The sequence below is a fragment of the Hylobates moloch genome, unplaced genomic scaffold (assembly GCF_009828535.3).
Source record: "Hylobates moloch isolate HMO894 unplaced genomic scaffold, HMol_V3 SCAFFOLD_12, whole genome shotgun sequence".
Lineage (NCBI taxonomy): Eukaryota > Metazoa > Chordata > Mammalia > Primates > Hylobatidae > Hylobates > Hylobates moloch.
In genome coordinates, this window is record NW_026652287.1 from 80,949,517 (window position 1) to 80,972,585 (window position 23,069).

Genomic DNA, 23,069 nt, shown 5'->3' on the forward strand with positions numbered 1-23,069 from the left:
TGTATAATTTTTAAAACGTAATAGGTGATAACTACATACTGTTGGATGAATGAATAAATAAATGAATGAATATCTATGCTTCTGGATTAAAAAATACACAGCATATAGGAACATTTTATACTGCTTCTCTCTTTTCTATGTTTTATAACAGAAGCTCTGGGCTAGGAGGTGTTACATGTAGAAAACGGTTGAGCTACCTTAATTTTATTTGTTAATGTAATAACTGAATTGACCCCTTCTTTACTGCTGTGGTCATATTTCCTCATCTATTCTTTCAACAAAATTGTTTTTGTGCTCTTCCTCATTAAAAACAAAAATGTGCCATTCCTTTACATCAGGAATTGACATGCTAGATGAGAAAGTGATATATATTTAATTATATCTAATAAGATCTAGTATACAAGGAGTACATGAGGGAATAGAATGAATCACACATTGAAAAGTATACACAAACTACTTTGGCATATATTAATTTAAATAATATGAAATTACCAACATTTTTGACTATTCAAATGGCAATTTGATACAGGTCAAAATAACAGACAATGAAAAATATATTCCATGTATCAGAATACTATGTCAGTTTAGAAGAGAGAAATCTTTCAACCAGGATGATCAAATAAGACTTTAGAAAAGGAGTCAATTAGAATAGATTTGAAGAAAAAGGTAGAGGTGGGGCAAGTGGTTGAAGGCAGTGATTCACCAAATGTGGTTCCACAATTTTAAATGAGCGTAGGAAATAATGACCAGAAAACAGCTAACCTGAAAAAGTACTGGTCAGGTATTTTTGTTAAACAGTTATTTTCAAGGAAGTTCGTGGAGAGAGGGTTCTCGTGTTTGTATGCTGGATGACAACCTATCACAAAAGACTGCAGAATTCACACCTTGCACAAAGGCTGTTGCCACCTTACACAAGAAACACTTCTGCAAGGACATCTGCCCAGCAACTGCCTGTCCAACCTCTGACTGACATCACCTTTGTTATTGATTTTTGTAGCCAAGGATAATGATTTTAAAACAATTATGTAACCCTCTTCTTTTTTCCTTTAAAAACTTTTGTCTTTCTCTACCTGCCTGAAAACACATATAGTTTACTATGTATATTCCATTGCAATGCTTTATTCCCCAATAAATATCTTTTCTTTTTCAAAACAGTTATTTCATTTCATTTACTTTATTTTTTCCCAAAGTATCTAACTGTCTGAAGTTGTAGGGATAAAAAAGAGAAAATAGCAGCTCAAGGCAAAGTATCTCCAACTAATGAAGTAAACATTCCTACAAATTAGGTTTTACAGACCTAATACTAATTGCAAACATCTTAGTATGTGTTCTATGTGATAATATTTCCCACAGGAAAATTTTACTTAATATAACTTGTGAAAGTCCAAGTGACTAATCTGGTTTTTCAGTACTGTATTGCATAGCACCAAAATATTCTCTATTAAGTCAGCAAAAGTAAATTTTATTTTCTTGATTTACTTAGACAATGCATTTAATGAAATGCAACAGCATACACTTTAAAAAAACTTTTATAATAACAAGCTTTTATTGATTAATAATGAAACAAACACTGAATTTTAAAATAAGAAAAATACATAAACATCTGTTCAATAAAGAAGAAAAAGCAATTGCTAATTAACTTGCTTAAAGCAATTTATTTTTATTTTTTATTTTGTTTATAATTTCAACTTTTATTTTAGATTCAGGGGGTACATGTTCAGGTTTGTGACATGGCTGTATTGCACCATGCTGAGGTTTCTGGTACAAATGATCTTGTCACCCGGGTAGTGAGCATAGTACCTGACAGGTAGTTTTTCAGCCCTTAACCCCTCTCCTGCTCTCCTTACTGCACTAGTCCCCAGGATCTGTTGTTCCCATCTTTATATCTACGTGTACCCAACATTTATATCTCACTTATAAGTGACAATATGTGGCATTTGGTTTTCTGTTCCTGTGTTAATTTGTTTAGAGTGATGAACTGCAGCTGTGCTCATGTTGCTGCAAAGGATACAATTTTGTTCTTTATATGGCTGCATAGTATTCCATCCATGGTGTACATGTACCACATTTTCTTTATCCAAGTCCACGTTTATGGGCACATAAGTTAATTCTATGTATTTGCTATTGTAAATAGTGCTGCGATGAACATACAAGTGCATGTCTTTTTGGTAGAATGATTTATTAATATTTTCCTTTTGGTATATACCCAGTAATGGGATTACCGGGTTGAATGGTAGTACAACTCTTAGTTCTCTGAGAAATCTCTAACTTCTTTCCATAGTGACTGATCTAATTTACATTCCCACCAACAGTATATAAGTGTTTCATTTTCTCCACAACCTTGCCAGCATCTGTTCTTTTAAAAGTAATAGCCATTCTGACTGGAGTGAGATAGTATCTCATTGTGATTTTGATTTGCTTTTCTCTGATGATTAGTGATGTTGACCATTTTTAAAATAGGTTTGTTGGCTGCTTGTCTGTATTTTTTGAGAAGTATCTTCAGGTCCTTTGTTCACTTTTTAATGGGATTGTCTTTTGCTTGTTAATTTAAGTTCCTTATAGATTCTGGATATTAGATTTTTGTCGCATGCATAGTTTACAAATATTTTCTTCCATTCTTTATGTTATCTGTTTACTCAAACTATATACATTTCAAGGAATCAGCTCTTTGTTCAAAATACTTCATTTAGCAGGAAAATACCAGAGCTTCAGGACGCTCAGTACTTAAAGCACTGCATGAAGTTAAAAACAGTGTGAATTTAAAAGAATAATGGAAGGGGAACATCACACTCCGGGGACTGTTGTGGGGTTAGGGGAGGGGGGAGGGACAGCATTAGGAGATATACCTAATGCTAAATGACGAGTTAATGGGTGCAGGAAATCAACATGGCACATGGATACATATGTAACAAACCTGCACGTTGTGCACATGTACCCTAAAACCTAAAGTATAATAATAAAAAAAAGAATAATATGCAGTAAAATTTCATGCTTTAAAATACAAGAAATTTGAACACTAAAGATAGATTGTTTGCTGATATTTCTCACTTGAAGGCTTGGGTTTATGATTTTTTTGAAATGGAAATTTCAAATGATGTGTATGTTATTTATGATAACTCCACTTAACTAAGGGAGAATTATTATTATATTTTCATATTAATTGGTATGCCTTTAATACTGATAATGTTATTTTGTACCTGAATATAATGTGAAAATAAGCAAAATACCTATTTATTTTTTAAAATAAATGTTATTATGTATATTTGGGATTGACAACATGATGTTATACAATATAAATAGTAAAATAGTTACTAGAGTATACTATATATATATTAACATCTTTCATCACACATAAGTACAAAGGCAGCTAAAATCGACTTATTTAACAAAAATTATTAATACTATACTATTTTATTAACTTTATCCTCATGTACATTTGATCTCTAAACTTGTTCAACCTACATATCTGCTACTTTGCATTCTTTGACCTGCATTTCCTCATTTCCTTTTCCCCCATACCTGCTCCTAGTAACCACTATTTCATTCTCTATCTCTGTGTATTTGACATTTTAAAATATCTATCTATCTATCTATCTATCTATCTATCTATCTATCTATCTATCTATCTATGTATCTCACACATAAGTTTAATCATACAATATTTTTCTTTCTGTGTCTGATTTATTTCACTTACGTAATGTGCTCCAGATCCATCCATGTTTGTAGCAAATGGCAGGATCTCTTTTTTTAGGCTGAATAATATTTCATTTTATATATATATATATATCATTTTCTTTATTTTTCTCCCATCCATGAACATTTAGATTGTTGGCTATTGTGAATAATGCTCCAATGAGCTGTAAATGCACATACAAAGTGGTAATTTCATCTCTTTTGAACATATATTAAGAAGAGAGATCGCTGGGTCATATGACTGGGTTTTTTCGTTTGTTTGTTTTTTGAGACAGAGTCTCTGTCACTCAGGCTGGAGTGTAGTAGCATGACCATGGCTCACTACAGCCTCGACCTCCCAGGCTCACACAATTCTCCCACCTCAGCTTCCTGAGTAGCTGGGACCACAGGCGTATGCCACCATGCCTACATAGTTTATTTTTTTTTAGTTTTAGTAGACAAGGCCTCGCTGTGTTGCCCAGGCTGCTCTTGAACTCCTGAGCCCAAGCTATCCTCCAGGCTAGGCGTCTCAAAGTGTTGGGACTGCAGGCATGAGCCAGCACACCCCTGCCAACAGTTTTATTTTTAATCGCTTTAGGAACCTTCATACCGCTTTTTATTACGACTGAACTAATCTACATTCCCAGAGTTCCGTTTTCTCCACATGCTTCCAACCTTTATTATCCCTTGTTTTTAATTGCCATTGTTATAGGTTTGAAGTGATATCTTCTAGTGGTTTTAGTTTGCATTTCCATGATTAGTGATGTTGAGCACCTTTTCATATAACTGTTGGTTATTTTTGTAACTTTTTTGGAGAAGTGTCAGTTCAGGCCCTTTGCCCATCTAAAAATTGCGTTGCTCTTCTGCTATTGAGTTGTAAGAGTTCTTCATACATTTTGGCTATTAACCCCTTATCAAATATGTGGCTTGCAAGTATTTTTTCCCATTTCATGCATTACCTTTTTTTCTGTTGCTTGTTTCCCTTGCTGTGCAGAATACTCATTTTTTAAACAAAATGTCGTATTACTGCTAACATAATATGCCCTGTGTAAAGTAGTAATTCAAAAATTATCCCAATATGCCAACTAATCTGAACATTGTTCTCTATTCCCTTACAGCTAACAGTTCGAGTCCTAAAAACAATTATAAATAAAAGTGAATCTGCTTGCTACTGGTGATTTTATAACAAACTAATGAGATAACACTATTTTGATGTGGAATCACCCCTAAACTGAGATTTAAGGGACGTTTTTTCACCATCTGGGCAATGAGGGGTTTAGATTAGATTGTCTTTATCAGATCTCAAGTTTCATGATACTAGTGTTAGATTCACAGAGATTCTGAAGCTACTGTAACAATGGCTTAATAGAAAACACAAAAGCTTCAGCAAGCCACCATGACACGTGTATACCTATGTAGCAAACCTGCACATTCTGCACATGTATTCCAGAACTTAAAGTATAATAAAAAAATTTAAAAAAAAGAAAACACAAAGCTTATCTTTGCCAGCAGATAAGCTAGATGTCTTGTCTATTTCTTCTGTTTCTTTTGTTTCTCATAGTTTATCCTCAGTCTGTACACAAATCTTGTATTTGGAGAAAAAAATCTACTCCCACGACATGAAAGCAAACCCCCTAAGAATTTTAAAGATTCAAACAAAGTAATATGTAAAATATACAATGTGTTATCATGACAAAGAAGGTTTTTTTTTCAGGAAAGGAACGTTGGTTTAATATTAGAACCTTTATCAATATACTTAACCACACAAAGATAATAAAGAATAAAAATAATATGATCATCTCCATAGATGCATAAAAATTTGACGATGTTCGACATTCATTAAGGATTAAAAATTTTCTACAAATTAGCAATGAAAGGAAGTCTTTGTTATTGGGTAAAAAATATTTACAAAAAAAAATCCCCTCATGGTTAACATCATACTTAATGGCAAAATATTCAACACATTCCCCTTAGGTTGCGACAAGACAAGGATGCCCCTATAACCACTCCAATTCAACATTGTACTATAGGTTCTATATAGTGCAAAAATCATGAAAAAAGCATAAAAAATTGATAGGGAGGTGAAACAGAAGACAGGATTGTGTATACATAAAAATCTATTAATATTTACAAATAAATTATTAGAAATTAATCTAGCAAGGTGGCTAGATCATATTTAATACACAAAACTAAATTGTATCTCTCTATGCTAAAAACAGGATAACTCTAAAATATTTATAACAGCACAAATATATCTAACTCCTAACCATAAATCTTCCAATTGATGTGCTAGACTTCTACAATGCAAATTACAAAATATGGCTGAGAGAAGTTTAAAATAACAAATGAGCAGACAGAACACCATGTTCCTGAATTGGAAGACTCACTACTTGTAGTAGGCAGAATTGTATTTATTAATCTATTATTTGAGACAGAGTCTTGCTCTGTTGCCTAGGCTGGAGTGCCGTGGCACAATCATGGCTCACTGCAGCCTCAACCTCCTGGGCTTAAGCAATCCTCCCGTATCAACTCTCTGAGTTGCTGGGACTACAGGCATGCACTACCATCCACGCCCAGTTAATTTTCTTTTCTTTTCTTTTCTTTTCTTTCTCTTTTCCTTTCTTCTTTCTCTTTTTCTTTCTTTTCTTTCTCTTTTCCTTCTCTTTTCTTTTCTTTCTCTTTTCTTTTTCCTTTTCTTTCTCCTTTTTTTTCCTTTCCTTTCCCTTTCCTTTCCGTTCTTTTTTGTTTCTGTTTTTTTTTTTTTTTAAATGGGGTTTCACCATTTTGCCAAGGCTGGTGAGCTCCAACAATCCACCTGCTCCTGAGCTCAAGCAATCCGCCCGCTTTGGCCTCACACCTGTAACACTGGGATTACAAGTGTGAACCACTGTGCCCAGCCTAGTAGGCAGAATTTTCAAATCAGCCCTAACGATTTACAACCTTGCATAATCTACTCTTGACTGTAGGCAGGACCTTCAACGTGCTTCTAACTGGTAGAATATGGAAAAGGTGATGGGATAGCACAGACATAATTATGCGTTGTTGAGTGACAGGTGAAGGGATTTTGCAGATGTAATTAACTAATCCCAAATTAGCTGAAGCTGAGTTAAGCAAAAGGGTGATTGTTTGAGGCGAACCTGACTCATCAGGTGAGTCCTTTTAAGAGGGTCTTGATGATAGAGAAGAAAGTCAGAGACGCTTCTGATCGTGGAGAAGCAAGTCGCCATGAGTTCTACGTGTTCCAGAAGCAAATACTGACAACAGGACCACGAGCCTCAACTGAGACCCCAGACCCTGCCAACAATTTGACTGAAAGTTTGTGAGCCCTGGACGGAGAATCCAGATAAATTGTGCCCAGATTTCTGACTATGGAAACTGTGAGATAATAAGTGAGTGTGTTGTTTTGGTTTCCTAAATGTGTGGTAATTTGTTCTGTAGCCATAGAAAATTAAAACACTATTTAAAGATTTAAAACCTAACCCAAATTGATCTATGGATTAAACACAATCCAAATCAAAATCCTAGTATTTTAAAATTAAAATTAAAATTCTAAAATTTATAAGGAAATGCACAGGATTTATGTGAGTCAAAGACATTTTAAAGAAGAATAAATCTGGATTACTAATACTACCAAATATCAAGACACATCATAAAGCTACAGTAATTGTGAATGTGTGGTACTGATGCAAGAATAGATATATAGATTAATAAAATACAATAGACAGTCCAGAGATGGGCCCACACATGTATGTTCATCTGTTTTGCAATAGAACACCACTGAAATTTGTTGTGACAATTATTGTCTTTTCAATCAATGGTACTAGGCCAACCGGATATTCAAAAGTAACATTAACCTTTACACATAAAAAATCATTTGAGATGTATCATAGATATAAATGTAAATGGCAAGATAATAAAGCTCCCACAATGAAAATGGGAAAAAGTTTTCATGTTCCTGATGTGTACAAACATTTTTGAAACAGTTCACAAAAAGCAAACCATAAAATGAAACACTGATAAACTGTTTTTTTATGATATTAAGATATATGTTCCACTAAGGACATCATTATGAGAGTGAAAAGATAAGCCACTGACTAAAATAAGGTAACTGCCTCACATACATACATCAGATAACTTGTTTACAGAATATATATCCTATTCAATAAATAATCAGTCAACACGATTAAGAAAATCAACCAATAAGAGAAAGATAGATCTCAATTTTATAAATGGGAAAAAGACAAAAACATTACGAAAAAGAGGAGGTTCGGGTGTCCAAAAATTAAAACATGGAAGCATGCTCAGCATCACTAGTCATCAGGGAAATGCATATTAAAGGTGTAATGATGTAAGGATATATTATTGCACAGAATCTAGAATTGTTAAAATTAAAACAAGGGCAATGTTAAGTACCATTTTTTTGCATCTTGCCTCTTAAAAAGAACTTGGGTTCTTTTTGATTCAGATTCTTGATTTGAGATTGAATTTGAGTTGGTAATATTAAGTCCGATTCTTTCCTCTTTTTCTACATGTTAATATATGAATTGGACATTACAGATATTAACTAGTTAGCCTGTTGAAAGAAAATTTGAGTTTCCTCAGGTTAACAACAGAAACTATGGTGCTCTTCAGTACAATGAAGAGAAGAATCAAACATGTTAGGAGAAAAAGCTCATGAATATCTTTTGATGAGACAATTCACTTATAATGTGTTACTTTCTATGAAAAGTTGTGAAGAAATTTTTATAGATATCATGTCCTGGGAACTGATTATTGCACTTCTGTGTAAGAATTCTTAGATTTTTGTTGGTAGTAGTGCTGTTATCTGTTTTCATTCTCTTTTCACTTGTTTGCTTGTATAAAGGACATTAAAAAAAAGGGGGGAGTAAGTATAATGGCAGACTACTTCCACAGGGCAATGTTTTATTACTGCAGTAGTCTGTAAGGGTTGCTACTTGTGTGTTCTGCCCTCTCAAAGTATAAGAATCTTAACCACAATTTCCATGAAACTCCCTGTCCTCATAGGAGTCTAAAATAACATTAGGAAGGGTTCTTTGATTAAAATTATGAGAAATTGAATGAGAATGATTCAACTGGCACTACAGAAAAAAGTTTGCTACGCAGCTAAGTATAATTAAGTAACCAACTGTAAATAATTCACTGATTTCCCATGCTCATTATTAAAGCGCTTGCTCAGGTCCTTAGACATAAGGATAGGGAACTGTGTTTGTAGAGTGTCTTTTCTCCCCTTGTCCAACCTCTGCCGATCCCTCTATGTTCCATTTCCCTCCAGTCCCACTAAGCTCTGATATAGTATTGCTTCCTTTTATAAGGGCTCTTATTACTAATAGCAAAAGTGATACGTCTATGATATGTTTTATCCTTTTTTTGAATTATGAGATTCTTTCTCTTGGGTATAGCTGGGTGAATCATTCATAGACATTTAACTTCAGCTGGTACATTAGATTCTATTTTTCAGGAACGTGAAACTGTGATTCAGAGACAGGTAGGCAGTCTTTGTACGTAAATCAATCTGAAGCTATAAACTCAGGAACAACGAGGCTCCTGTGTATGGAAATTCATGCTAGTTGAAGAGCTCTAGACATGGAGCATAGTAGGGGTGTGTGTGTGTGTGTGTGTGTGTGTGTGTGTGTGTGTGTGTGTGTGTGTTAGGGGATGATATAAATATTGATTCTTATAGTGATTTATTCCAACTATAAAAATAACTTCTTTAAACATTTATTGCTATAAAATGTAGGCGTACTCAGGGGTTCCAATAATGTGTGCTACTACATAGGGGAGTGTAAAAATCGTTTTTATAAGTAATGTCATCATTTTTAGGATTAAAAGAGTTAATACGCATAAAAGACTTAAAACAGTTTCTGACAATAGACACTCAATAAATATTATCTAATATTATCATTATGGAAAGCTGAGTTGCTTGAAGTGACACAGAACCTCTTAAAAAAAGAGATAAGGGGAAATGGAAATGACAAGACAAGGAAAAAAAGAGACATGATGTGTTCATTAGAATATGTGAACATTTTGTCTTGCCAGTGCATGAGTGTCAGAAGAGTAGAAAATAAAACTGCACAGTGGCTCAGTACCTTAATAGGTAGTTGAGTAACTATAAAAAATGAAGATTTCATCCCTTCAATTTTCTGAAATGTGCTTTTTAAAAAAAAATCACCCACTTTCTTTTAATCACTTTAAGTATAGAGCCAAAAAATGTCGCATTGGAAAGTGTATCAGGAACACATGCACCTTGAGAAGTAGAAGTGTTTATTCAGTTCATTTGATAAAGTAGTTCGTGAAATTGCTCGACTGTAGTTTACATTGCCAGATCAACTGTTGCTGAATAGTTAGTTTATAAATTTTTGCATGGGAAAAACGAAGGAGGATAATAGCAAAGAATTGTTTGAACCAAGATATGTGATTTGGCTGTCTATACAAGCCAAACTCAGGACACAAAATGGCAATGCTCTAATTCAGTTATGTAGAACAAATATCCTAGAATTTTTTTTCTTAGTTACAGCATATAATCTTGCCTTCTATATTTTAGATTGTGTACTAATAAAATCATCAAATAAAATGCAAATAAAGCAAAAATAGTAGAAGAGAAATATTATCTAACTTTTATTTATCTTTTATTGTGTCAGAATCTCTGCTAAGTGCATTACACATGTTACTTCCTTCAATTCTACAGCCACTCTTATAAGGCAGCCTGCAGAGGATGTTGATTTTGGCATCCCCAGCCATGATTTCTGTCTCTTCCCCCATTGAGAAGTCACTATGTGGTTTAAGACCGAACCTACTCCAGATGCACACTTTGGTCTAAATCAAAATAAGAATACTCCTGCCCATTCTTATTTTCTTTCTGCCATACAACCTTTTTTTTTCTTTCTTTTTTTTTTTTTTTAAATTGAGATAGAGTCTCTTTCTGTTGCCCAAGCTAGAGTGCAGTGGTGCGGTCATAGCTTACTGCAACCTAAGCCGTACTTCCACCTCAGCCTCCTGAGTAGCTAGGACTACAGGGATGCATCACTACACCAACCAACTAATTTTATTTTTTAATTTATTTATTTTTTTATTTTTTCTTTTGCAGAGACAGGGACTGACTGTGATGCCCGGGCTTATCTCTAACTCGTGACCTCAAGCAATCCTCTTGCCTCAGCCTCCAAAAGCACTTAGATTACCGGATAAGCTGTAGACATGTTTTTAAAGGTGGGTATGTGCCTATAGGTAGGTAAATCTGGATGAAACTTGGGGCCTTGTATTTGAGGGTTGAGGGAAGACTATGTCTCTTCTACTCTAAAAGAAATAGTGTGAGATATGAGGCTCACAACTATTGCAGCCATTTGGCTTCCCCTCGGTGAGCCAGCATTGGCACAAACCTTAAAAAAATGAAGCCAAGGCCAATAATGAAAGCGTTCTCAAAATTTCTGAACTCTCTACTTACATGAGCCAACAAATTTTGGTTATATCTGGTTTGAGTAGAATTTTGTGAAACTTATAACTAAGCATCCTAAATGAGTCATAGGCATATTCTTATCCCCACTACACACATGGAGAAAGCAAGATTCAGAAATGTTATGTCATTGCCTAAGAAAATAAGTCCTAGAACTAGGGTTTGGATACTGTAAGTCTGAACTACAGAGCCATGGTGCTTAACTGATAAAGTAGATGGCCTTCCTTAACGATAATGGGGCACATCATAGAATTTACTATTAGCATATTCAAGGAATTTTAAAGAACAGTTTCTTATTATTTCTTTATCTAGTTGATAACATTTTGATGGTGAGTTTTTAAAATTTAGTTTCTCTGGGTGAAGTGAAAGAAAGGATTGAGATAATTATTTGGATGTATTGAAATGTAAATACTTGGGTTACTCTGTTTAAAAAAGGAATTTTGAAAGCATGAATGATCACAATAATTGTTCCATATATCTAACTTGGAATCATTGTTGGGCTCCTGAGTGTTGTCTATATTTGATGCATTCAACAGTCTGCTTGAGGAGGTATGGAAACAGTAAGAGTATAAAGGATTAGAAGTTTAGAGGTCTTTGATTGAATTCGGGTAAGTCCCTGAAGGGCTCTGTGATACTGATCAGTCCATGAGCCTCTTAGTATTTTCTTCTATTAAAAAATTACTTAATACTTTCCTCACCTGCTTGTTGAACAGATGAAATGTGATACTAGATTCATGACTGGCAAAAAATAATAACTCAATAAATGTTATCTAAATCAAACCATCAAAAATTTTGTAAATTATTTACATTATAGGGCCTATTAGAGTTCCCAATATTTAAAACTTCTTCAAGCACTTGTGTTCTTTAGATAAATGATGTTGGTAATATATTCATACCTTCTCAACAACATAGAATAGCACTAAGAGCAAACTGGTAGTTTTATTGGCTACATTTGCATATTTTATCACCCTTAATCAAAATTTCATTTTTATTTTGTTGCATAGTTTATGGGAAAGGATATTGACTTTGTAATCATAGAACTTATAAAGTTTAAATCTTGACTCTAACTCTTACTAACCATACACATTTAGCAAGTTGCTACCTTCTCTTGCATGATTTTCTGCAAAGAAAGAATACTTTTGTTATTCTGTGGAGTAAAAGAGGGAATGACAATAGATAACTTCAACCACAATAAAAACATAAAAACATATACATAAAAAATACATAAATTAGTAGTTACTTTGATGTTCATTTCTGTTTGTCCCTCCTGCCTATCTTCTCATTGTCACTAGACAACACTTCAGAGTATTCTTTTATGTATGGAGGGATAAGCACCTTTTAACTTACTCTCTTTGAAATGTGAGAAAATTGGGAAATCTGGAGTATGTCCCCTCAGAACGTGCTGACTATAGTTCAAAGTGAGGTTTAAAACTGAATCAAACAATATTTCCTCCTATGTTTCAGACAAATTAATAAAATTCTCCTAAATACCATTGGAAAATATCTCTTCAAAAACCTCACCTGGCTTAAGAAATTCGGGTCCTTTTGGAAGTCTTTGTTTAACTTTTCTGCAAAATTTAAAACCAAACTTTTCATAATCATTAGAATGCAAAGATTATAATTGCATGTTATTTTGCTGCATGTGCATGCTTACACACACACACACACACACACACACACACAGAAACCATACCCGATATAATGTATCTAAATTGTACAGAATCAAAATATTTTATTTATACATATATTACAATTTTTATCTTAAAAGCATGAATAATTGCCTTAGTTCTCCATTTTTCATGTGCTTCAATCAACCTTAAATTTCATTCTTTAACTTTTGTTGCCATTATAATAGACTGGGACTACATAGTATATGTTAAATATGTTTTAAAAAGTGCTTTAAAATGCATTATCTTCACCAAGGTAAATTGTAGTTCTCTTTTAAACAAAAATGAAGGATGTGCAGAATGCTAATAAGATAAATGTTTATTTTTATGGTGTCCTATTTCTATTACAAACAACAAAGATCTTGAGAAATAAAAGATCAAGAGAACAAAGCAATAGTCTAAAAGAAAAGCTGAGCAGGGGCAGAATAATGGTAGCCTTTTCCTTTGGGCATTTGTGGCTTATATATTAAGCATTAGTGCAGTGTCTGTGAGAGATTGACTTATACAAAGAACACCAAACTGGAAGTAAAGGCCCACTTAAAGGAGATGTATATTGGTTAGGGACTATCTATCATCTGTGCTCCTGAGATCGGTTCTAACAAGGGACAATATTAGTACGCAGGCATTTGTGTTTCATTTCTTTTCCAGTTTTTGTTCTTGGAATGAGGTATCCCCATGAAACTCATTAAACCTCCTATTTCTGCAGCTGACACTCCACTCAGTCATGAATAATCTAAGGGGTAAATGGAATGTTGATATAAATATGCAAGCGTTTTTGATGAAACATAACATAATAGGTAACTAAGAAACTGAAAGAGACTCATAAGCACGAAAAAGAACATTGTATTACTTTATTATGTGTAGTTATGGGAAACTCTAATCTGAGTTTTAAATGCTTGTTGAAATACATGTTAGAACTCTTTAAAATTGTTGAGTGCTCATACAGATGTAAGACAGCATTAATATAAATATTTAAGCATGAGGATAAGAAAAATCAAGTAAATAATTCTAAATTTCTTTTCCTCAATCACCTTTAAAACAGGGTCTTACATACAAGGTAACCATGGGAGAAGGAGTCAGTATTTAACATATTCTTTGGGGGTATTTGGATATCACTCTGAAAGAAATAAGCAGGGATTCGCATATTCATGAAAACAGAGAAAGTGGACCAGCCACTCTGAATGAATAATTGTGTAATATATCTCAAGGAAACGAATTCCAAAAAAAAAGATTTTGTAAAGTGACAATTGGCACAACAATTAACACTCGTCATGCTGGCAAAAATTAATGATTCATAACACTCATAAGGAAGTAGAACTCATACTTTGTTGGTGATAGTGTCAATTTGAAAAATTCCTTAGGAGAGTAATTTGGCAATAGCTAGTGAATTCGAAAATAAGCACACTCTTCACTTCAGTATCTCCATTCTGGGTGCTGCCATAGAGATTCATGTGCTTATCTGAAATCCAGTGAAAAATTGGGTTCAATGTGGATACTGACATAACAAAAATAAATAAAATATATTCCTTGTGGATTAAAGATTCAAATTTAAAAACCAAAGCTTAAGCAAATGTTAAAAAATGTATCGGACGTTTATTTTTCTTAATGGGCAGAGAAAAAAGCGCAATGAATACCACAAAACATATATGAAAACTTGTGGAAATATACCACGTTAAATTACAAGTTTTGTTTCAAAAAGGGAACTATCAACTAAAAGATGAATCTTAAACTTAAAAAAAAAAAAAGAAAATGCACAAGATTGTTTTCCAGTATATAAGAAATATAAAACGTATGAGCAGATAATTCACTAAAAATGATTTAAAAATATATTAAAAATGCTGAATCTTTAAAATGTTCTTACTATATCAAATGATAAATATGTGAGGTGATGGATATGCTAGTTAGCCTGATTTAACCGTTTAACAATGTATACAGGTATTAAAACATCTCGTACTCTACTTACATATACAGCTATTATTTGTCAATTAAAAATGAAATAAAAATTTTCAAAATAAAAAATGCTAAACCCCATTAATAATCACAGAGTTAAAAATTTAAATAACATTTCTATACTATTTCACATCCAATAAATTGGCAAAATTGAAACAGGCTAATAATTAAAATGTGAGTAAATATATATAGACTATTAGTTCTCCTAAGATATTAATGTGAATGTAAACTAGCACAACCATTTTAGATCGCAATTTGGCAGTATTTAGCAACTTTAAGATGTGTGCACATTTTAATTAATTGCATTTCTAGGTATGTCCCTCAGTAAAACTCTAGCACATGTGCTTGAAGTTACAGATACAAAATATTCATGAGTAATTAAAAAAATAAAATCTGATTAGCTTTTTAGTTGTCACCTTATTTCTGAGTTTTTCTAAATGTAATTTCATGTTGTATTTTTCATGTATGTATTTCTTAAGTCATTTTTGGTGTCTTTTAGTTCATTTTAAAATAGTAGGTGTAGTTTTGGTATTTATTTATTTGCCTATGTATGTAGATATATATCATGTGTGTATGTATGTATCTAAAGCATGTCTTTTCTGGGGTCCTTTCATTGCATGAGTATTTCGTTCCTTATTCTATTTTTACCTATGGAATTCAGGTTTAATATTTTTGCCTTGTTTATTTTTGTGTGAAATTCATGTTCCTGGACTTTTATTTTTTTTTATTTTTTTTACTTTTTTTTATTAATTTTTTTTGCACACAAAACAAACATTTTCTAAAAATACATACAAACAAAAAGATGCGTATCAAACATATTAGGAAGGTTGCACATGGGAAGTCGGGGAATAGAAATGGGGGGTGGGAATTAAAATAAATGAGAGAGGGACTTTATATGGATCAGTGATAATAGCTCAATCCTCTATTTGACAAAGAAGAAGGAGAAGGAAGAGGAAGAAAAAGAAAGTGGGATAAAGGATCAGAAAGGGAGGAAAATAGAAAAACTTAGAGTATGACTCCAGGGTAGACCTGTTTTGTTGTCACTGAGTTGGTTGGTTGGTTTGTCTGTTGTATTTTTCATATGTTTCGCCATGTTGGCCAGACTGGTCTCGAACTCCCAGCCATCTGAATCAAACACCTTTTAAACTCCTGGGAGTTCCTGGACTTTTAAAAGGTGTTTGATTCAGATGGGTTTTCTAACTCCGCAGAGCTGCCTCTTCTGTAGTTTCCTGTAGTAGCTGCAGTTCTGGTTTTTCTTGTCTCTCAGTGCTTTCCAGTGGACACCTGTTGGCTGTTTGGGTGCTCTTCTCTTCTCACACCCATCTGTGCCCTCACTGCTTTGCTCTCTTTCCCCCTTTCTTGGCACCCACCATTACAAACACACAGATGCATGCACAGATCTTGTGGCTACTGCTGATTTATCTCCCAATGTGTTTATGTGTCTTTCAATATACTTTGTCACCTAGTATTTTAATAAAAATTGCCTGTGGATTTGGTTATGTTAACTAAATGCTTTTTCAGATTTTATGTGAGGATTTGGGAAGATTCAAAAACGAAGCTGTCACTGAAGCCTTTAAAAATACTAACAATGGAAAAATTCAGCAAAGAGGAAAGTGGATAAGTTTTAATATACAATAAACTACCACAGTCTTTAAAATGAACTAATTAAATATACCTAAATCAATATGAAGAAGTTGCTTTAAAATGCTGGTCTTTAAGTATCAATATGACTGGGTACGTCATATAAATCTTTCCCATCTCTTTCTTTTCACTTCTAAGAATAATTTAAAAGCAAAAAGGAATTTTAAACAATATATGCATTCATTAGCTGCATAACAAACATAAAACTCAGCAGCTTAAAACAACAGTCATTTATTATGGCTACCACATCTGTAGGTTGGCTGGGCTCATCTGTGCAACTCTGCTTCAGGCTGTGGTGACTGTGACAGCTCTGCTTCTCCATTCATGTCTTTGTGTCACTTGAGGTAGTTATCCTTCATGTGTCTCTTATCCTCCCTGGACCAGCAAGCTAGCCAGGGCATGGTAATGTCAGAGGCTAAAAAATGAAAGTGGGAACTTGGAGACTGTCGAGATCTAGGCCTGGATCTGGCAGAGTGTCTCTTCTATCCACAGGTCATTGGCAAAACCAAGTCACATAGCCAAATCCCAGGTCAATAATGCCTATGACAAGAGGATGGAGGTGGGGACAGGTGAATAAGTGGGATCAAAAATCCAACCTGCCAAAACCTGCATATTCTATTTTTGGCAAATACATGCTATGACAATAACTCTCAGATTTAATATTTTATGTAAATCCTCCTAAAGCAATTGAGGTCAGACGACAGCTTCATGGAATAAATCAAATAAGAAACATAGTGGATCCAGTGGCACTAGATCTCAAAGGGGGAAAAGAAAAATTCCTGTAGGTAAGATTTATTCCCAACTTGTAACAGTCATATCCTTTCTTTGCCACCATAGGTGTCAGTAAATGCCCTCAAGTTCTCATTTAATTCTAAAGAGAAGTTGAGGCATAGCCTCAAAATGAATCACAGAAACAAGCCATAATTGTAGGAAGCAGTTTGTATCTGTCGCAGCAGCAATGAAGCAATCTTTAGTGTGTGAAAACCTGATAGCCTGCAACTCTAAAGAATGGCAAAAAATTTTAACAATTGAAGAATACTTACCAGAAAAAGGTATAATTACAATGCAGGTGAAAATTGTGGCCTAAAATTTTACCATACATTTAAAAAATAAAAAGAAGTGATCTCTGCAAGGAATATACAAACAATATTAGTAAAAAATCTACCAATGAATGTAATTATTTACTGTATTCTAAAAAATTGCTAATAGAAGAGATTTTACGTGTTCTCATCACACACCCACAATGATAAATATAAGATAATCCATATGTTAAATTTGCCTGATTTAGCCATTCTACAATGTATATATATTTCAAAACATGCTGTACATGATAAACATAACGAATTTGTATGTGTCAACTTAAAAAAATTAACGGTGTCAAAAAGAAATAGAGGGTTTATAGTGTGAGGTTTTCTAATGTTCTCTTGTCCATGTAACAATTAATTATATTTCTGAGTTTCAAAATAGATCTTTCTCAACTATATAACATTAGAAAATGTTATATTATGCTGAGATTATTGTAACAATAAAACTATAGCAATGCAATTATATAAACATTTTAAATTATAAATGCTAATATATTTTTATAAAAACAAATCCTTGTCTAGAATTGTTTTCTATTTTAATACTAAAAGTCAAATAAGTGGTAGAAGAAAACAGTAGAAAAAATATAACAAGAAACTATGGGAATGCTTTTTCAATAAGTATTCTTTGAAATATCACAGAAAACAAATGAGTCTATTAAAATAATGAAGCTAAGATAAATATTTTATAATACATAAGATGAAATGTACATACTTATCTTAAAGATATACCAATCTAGAAGATATTACTTCAATTAATAACTTAAAAATTATTTGGAATTGTTATTCAACTCATGTCACAAGCCCCAAAGCAAACACAACTTTTATGTTCATCATATATTTTAAAAAGACAAAAAACATTAGAAGTCAAATGAGACAGCAGAGCTCAAAATCAAAGTAGCAAAAAAAGAGCAAAATCATTTTAAGAATGTAGAAAAAAATGGGAAAAAAAGGGAAATTAAAATCATGAAAAATAGAAATGAGAAAAATAAATACTATAGAATAGAAATAGAGACCTACTAGATATAGAGGGCCCAAGATATGATTCATGATGGCAATCTCTGACAAAGAAAACCAAATTAATGGATAGAAAAAAATATTTAAAGGTATAATTCAAGAAAACTTTCCTGAAATGAAGATTTGAAATCTACATACTGTAAGGGTAAACTCTGTGCCAGAAAAAAACAACTAGGAACAAGCAATAATGAAATATACCAGTGTCCTAGAAAATTCACTGTACTGCAGTGATAAAGAAATCATCTTTGGGCTAATAGGTAAAAGATCAAGTAATGTATATCAATCTAGGCACCCAGAAGTTGTTATTGTTATAAATATCTAAACACCAATTAGTGTAGCATCAACATTTGTAAAGAAAAAAGGAAAAAAAGAAATCCATTAAAAGCATACAGGAAAAATACATTAACTCAAATACACTAGAGGAAAGAGATGTTAATTCAATATTCTACGACTTATTTACTGACATGTATTTGTTGCTATGGATTTTCCTCTGAAAATTGTTTTATCTATATGCCATAGGTTCTGATATGTAGTGTTTTTATTATTGTGGCTTTCAGATATTCAGCACATTTGGTTTATAACTTTTCTTTGTCCAAGAGCTTTAAATGCTTTTTGTCTTTCGTATTTGGTTGGTAGAGGCTTTTGGTTTTCTGGTGTTATTATTAATTACTATTTTCATTGCATTGTAATCAGACAATGTTGAGTGCAGTATTTCCACTTGGAGATACTCGCTGAGTTTTTATTTATGTTATAGTATGTAATCAATTTTATTATCTTCATGGTGCAGGGTTATATATCTATACATACACATAGACATGTGCACATAGATACATACATAAATATACATACGTAAAATATCTGTTATTAATGTTACTAGGTTTAATAGATCTAAATACATAAGGGAATTTTGTAATTTTTTAGATGACATCTCAAATCAATGAAAAAATCTATAGATTATTTAGAAAATGGTGTCAGGACAACTACAAAATAACAATGTTGGATCCATTCCTCACCCACTATATTATGATACATTCCAAATAAATCAAAGATGAAATATAAAAAAGATAAAAATTTAGAAGAAAATATGTAGGATTTCAAAATAAACTACAACAGAAAAGATTGATGAGTTTGACTAAAATTAAAATTAAAAAATTCTCCATAACAAAAAGTCATAAGAAAATTCAAAAGGCAAATGATAAAGTGAGAAAAATATTTGTAGCTCACAATATTGACCAAGGGCTTATCATCTTAAGACATAAGGTTTTCCTGAACATTGATATGTCAAAATCTAATAACCCAATAAAAAATTAGGCAACATTGATAGAAAATACAAATGGCTCTTAAATATATGGAAAAATACTCCAGCTTGGTTATGACAGAAGAAATTCAAATGAAAATACATATAGATAGATTTTTTTTCACCCTTCAAATGGGCAAACATATTAAAGTTCAATAATACAATAGAAATATTAACATGTGGAAATTGGTATTCTCACATATTTCTGTTGGGAGTGCAGAGCAATTTAGCAATATCAGTTAAAATTCATATGTATATACCTGTTGAACTAGCAGTCTTATTTCCAAGAATTTACCCTATAAATATAATCATGTAGGAAGCCCTTAATATGGGCCCCAGTGATCCTGCCTCATTGGGAATTTTCACACCCTTGTATAATTTTCATTTTCTTGAGTGGGTGTTGGACTTACTGACTTATTTCTAATGAGTAAAATATGGTAAAACCCATGAGATGTTGCTTCCAAGATTAGGTTACCAAGAGTATGAGTTGGGCTTGCTCTATCTATCTATCTATCTATCTATCTATCTATCTATCTTTCTATATTTCTCTTTTTTTTTCCTTTTTTTATTATTATTATACTTTAGGTTTTAGGGTATATGTGCACAATGTGCAGGTTTGTTACATATGTATCCATGTGCCATGTTGTTTTGCTGCACCCATTAACTTGTCATTTATCATTAGGTATATCTCCTAATGCTGTCCCTCCCCCGTCCCCCCACCCCACAACAGTCCCCAGAGTGTGATGTTCCCCTTCCTGTGTCCATGAGTTCTCATTGTTCAGTTCCCACCTATGAGTGAGAACATGCAGTGTTTGGTTTCTTGTCCTTGCGATAGTTTACTGAGAATGATGTTTTCCAGTTTCATCCATGTCCCTACAAAGGACATGAACTCATCATTTTTTATGGCTGCATAGTATTCTATGGTGTATATGTGCCAAATTTTCTTAATCCAGTCTATCGTTGTTGGACATTTGGGTTGGTTCCAAGTCTTTGCTATTGTGAATAGTGCCGCAATAAACATACATGTGCATGTGTCTTTATAGCAGCATGATTTATAGTCCTTTGGGTATATACCCAGTAATGGGATGGCTGGGTCAAATGGTATTTCTAGTTCTAAAAAATATGGAACGCTTCATGAATTTGCATGTCATCCTTGCACAGGGGCCATGCTAATCTTCTCTGTATCGTTCCAATTTTAGTATATGTGCTGCCGAAGCGTGCACCTATCTTTCTGTATTTCTATCTATCTAATTTATCTATAATCTGTTTATCATCCAACTGTCTATCACACTCCCCTCCCTCTGGCAGAATTATTGCTCTGGAAGAAGCAAACTGGCATGTTGTGAGTGGTCCTATGGGGAGATTCATCTACACAGAAGTAAGAAGTAAGACCACCCAACAGACAGTGAGGAACTAAGACTCTCAGTCCATTAACCTCCAAGGAACTGAATTTTGCCAACAACCACATGAGTGGGCATGAAAGCAAATTTGCCCCCAGTCAAACCTTCAGATGAGAACACAGACTTGGTCAACCCCTAATTATAGCCTTGTAAGAGTTATTGAGACAGAAGAACATATCTAAACTAAAACTGAATTCTTGGCTCACAGAATTCATTATACTACAATAGCTAATTCATATGTGTAAAATTATGTATATATTTGTTATATACTGTTGCATTATTTGAAATTGCTAAAACACAGAAACAACCTAAATATCTATCAGAAGAACAGCAGTTGAATATGTTAGGGGACATTCATAAGATGAAACATGATACTACACTTAGAAAAAATAAGAATGTTCTTTATGCACTGATATGAAAAGATAATCCACATATAATTAAGTTATAAAAGCAATGTACAGAACAGTGTGTATACCACACTACCATTTGTTTATGCATTTAAAAGATTTCTGAAAGGATACACAAGAAACTAGTAACCATGGGTACCTATTTTGGGGGACTGAGGTGGGTGGAAACTGGGTGTCTAAAGTACAGAGGTGGGAGGAGGACTTTTAACTCTGTAACATTTTTCACTTACTGACTATGAAACAATGTAAATAGATTAGCTATTCCACAAATTAGTTAATTGTTTAAATGCTTAAATGGAAAAATAAGTAAAATATATGTAACAGAAGTGAACTTACTTTTTAAAAACAAAACATAATGTTGAACAAGAAATAGAATACAATTGGGTATACATATATACCACATAGAACACAATTTGCTTTTTCTTGTTATTGTTATATAATACAATTATATAACAATAATACAGTTTGCTTTTTCTTATTGTTATATAAGCAAATATCAATAAATTATATATTATTGATTTCCCTGCTATTAAAATATATACAAATACATATAATTATTTTAATATTTATATTTTAATATAAATATCATCTGTGTATATTGAATAAATACATATTCCATATATTAAATATATATTAAAATATATTTTAATATCAGGCAAATCAATAATATGTAATTTATTGATATTTGCTTATATATTAATAATTCAGAAGTATAATGGGAATGATGCTCAATTTCAAATTTAGCTTCCTGATTATTTTTGGAAAAAGGAGGTGAATAGGATTGGGAAAGGGGACCCAGGGAACTTCCACTGTATCTTTTATATTTTTATTTCAAATTAGGGCATATAGATTGAAAAAGTTCAGGCCAGGTGAAGTCGTATGCCCAGTGCTTTGGGAAGCCCAAAGCCCAGGTGGGAGGATCCTTTGAGCCCGGGAGTCTCAGTGACTGAGCCCAGGAGTCTGCAGTGTGCTATGATCAAGCCACTGCACTCCAGCCTGGGCAGAAAGACCTCATCTCTAAGCAAAAAAGAAATAAGAGAAAGCTCAAAGAAGAACAGATGTATGGATATACTTAGTGATTTAAGGTAAATAAATTATTTTAGGAAAGTCATTTAAATATATTTTATATTTTAATGATATTAACATTATCTGTGATTCTGTAAAAAATCATATAAAATTTAAAGGTGGTTATAAATGGAATAGTCATTGGACCTATTTAAGAGCCTTCATACAAAGAAACATAAAAGCTCATGTAGCCATCTTCAATATTAGAGACTATGAAAGTAAAAATGCCAGTGTGATTAGGACCCATTCATTTTTAATTACTTTACCAAGGTAGTTTTATTTTATGTTCATATTAGCAAATGAATCTATGATGTAGCTGAAGATCACTTAGGATAAACAAAGCATTGTAAGCTCACTGTAACAACAAAAACTAAACCAAACAAAACCAAGTATAATATTTCAA

The 23,069-nt window shown here is 32.9% G+C and overlaps 1 protein-coding gene and 1 non-coding gene across 3 annotated transcripts in view; one reads left to right on the forward strand and one right to left on the reverse strand.

The window, feature by feature from the left end:
- Positions 1–23,069, forward strand: part of ACSS3 (acyl-CoA synthetase short chain family member 3) — a 357,152-nt gene that overhangs the window by 68,481 nt on the left and 265,602 nt on the right. For both annotated transcript variants that reach the window (XR_009208841.1, XR_009208840.1), the window contains exon 2: positions 10,778–10,896. The gene's annotated coding sequence lies outside the window, so the exon portion shown is untranslated. The remainder of the gene's footprint in view (positions 1–10,777; positions 10,897–23,069) is intronic.
- Positions 20,911–21,017, reverse strand: LOC116479847 (U6 spliceosomal RNA). The gene has a single exon (XR_004251135.1). It is a non-coding gene; the product is annotated as a U6 spliceosomal RNA (small nuclear RNA).